At 45.9% G+C, this 1,784-nt stretch overlaps 1 pseudogene; it reads left to right on the top strand.

Moving 5' to 3' along the window:
- The first annotated feature begins 273 nt into the window (after nt 1-273).
- LOC134949359 (5S ribosomal RNA) lies at nt 274-391 on the top strand (annotated as a pseudogene).
- Nucleotides 392-1,784: the final 1,393 nt, after the last annotated feature.

Here is a 1,784-nt window from a genome sequence, read left to right as displayed (position 1 = left end):
CTGCTCGCAGAGCAGTTTAGCTGGGTACGTGGAAGCTGATTCAGAATCTAGGAAGGTTTTGGAATCGTTGTCCTTCTCTGGAGATGTTCTTTTTGGTAAAGAATTGAGATATTCTGGAGTCAGAAGCAGACTCCAAGAAGGTCAAGTTCCTTCCACATACAGTTTAAAACCTAAAGTTCCGGATTTCAACCCCTTTAAGAGCAAAAGGTAAAAGCCAATACAAAAAGTCTGGGAAGACTAGGAAAGCATTGGGCTACCAGAAGTCCGGTTGGGATCTACAGCTACACCACACTCATAGGCCCAATCTCATCTGAGTTTGGAAGCTAAGCAGTGTTGAGCCTGGTTAGTACTCGGATGGGACACCATCTGGGAGTACCAGGTGCTGTAGAAAAATAAACCATCAGTCTGATGGTGTGGGCCTCTGCCTTAGGGGACCCGACTTCTTCAGGTCGCAGATCTGGCACGGTATCTCTAGGTTATGCTTTCGCCTTCAAGACAAGCCCGTCTCTGGTAGAGACGAAGGACAAGGCTTTGCAAGAAGCAGTTCAAGAAATTGCTTCAGTCAGAAAGTCATTTCAGTTCCTCCTGCAAAGGAGGACAAGGTTTTACTCCAACCTGGTTTTAGTTCGGAAGCCAAATGGGTAATTTCGGCCCATGCTCAATATTAAAATGCTGAACAAATATATTTGGAACCTCGGTTGCACTTGGAATCATTACGTTCCTTATGTTTGCAATGGAGCCTGGGTATCATATGGTATCCCTGGATATACAGGATGCTTATCTACATGTTTCTATACCACTGTCCATCAGTGTTCTCTAAGGTTTGCTATCCTCCGACAGCATTATCAGTTCTAGGCCTTACGCTTTGGGTTAGCCACAGTCTCCAGAGTATTTACCAAGAATATGGGGGTGATAACACCTTAGCTCCGCCAGTTTTCCCATACCTAGACAATCTTTTAATCCTGGCACAGTCACAGGGATTGCTCTTACATCATCTGCAACAGACAATAACGTATTTGCAGAGGCACGAGTGACTCATTAATTGGGCAAAATAGTCTCCAGTTCCGTCACACCGGATGACTCACTTGGGGGCTGTACTGGATCAGGTCTGCAGAGAGTCATTTTTACCTCGCAACAAGCTATCCAGGGTTCAGTATAGGATTCAGGACTTAGTACACAGTCAAACGGTATCCATTCACGCAGCAATGCATGTGATGGGTTTGATGGTATCTACATTGACAGGGTGGAGTATGCACAATTCCACTCGAGGTCTCTGCAGCGTCTGATTCTTACCAAATAGAATCTACAATCGCACCACACTGGATATGCCCAAATCTCATTGGATCGTTGAAGCTAAGCAGTGTTGGCCTGGTTGGTACTTGGAGGGACCACCTGGGAATACAAAGTGCTGTAGGTATTAATGGATTGCATCAGGTAATAAAAACGGACTATGGTACTTACGATAAAAGTAAGAAGGTCATTAGCCTGGTGACTACAGACATCCCAGCTGGACAAAGGGAAATAATTTTGATACCAGATTAGGAAAATTCTGACACTGGGGATCAGTGTGAGGAAGGTTGTGTTCCCAAAGAAGAAAGCTGTCTGCCATTAAAGGTTGGAACCTCGGGCCATATACAGGGCACCGGCATAGGCATGGGACAGTTTTCGGGGAAAACCAGTCCAGTTCCGCTCGGACAATGCGACGGCAGTAGCGTACCTCAACATCAGGGAGGAACTCGCAGCTGAAAAGGGATGAAGGTAACTCGCATACTAAAGTGGGCAGA

The sequence above is a fragment of the Pseudophryne corroboree genome, chromosome 1 (assembly GCF_028390025.1).
Source record: "Pseudophryne corroboree isolate aPseCor3 chromosome 1, aPseCor3.hap2, whole genome shotgun sequence".
Lineage (NCBI taxonomy): Eukaryota > Metazoa > Chordata > Amphibia > Anura > Myobatrachidae > Pseudophryne > Pseudophryne corroboree.
Note: the sequence above shows the minus strand (reverse complement) of the source record. Positions and strands in the feature narration are given on the sequence as shown.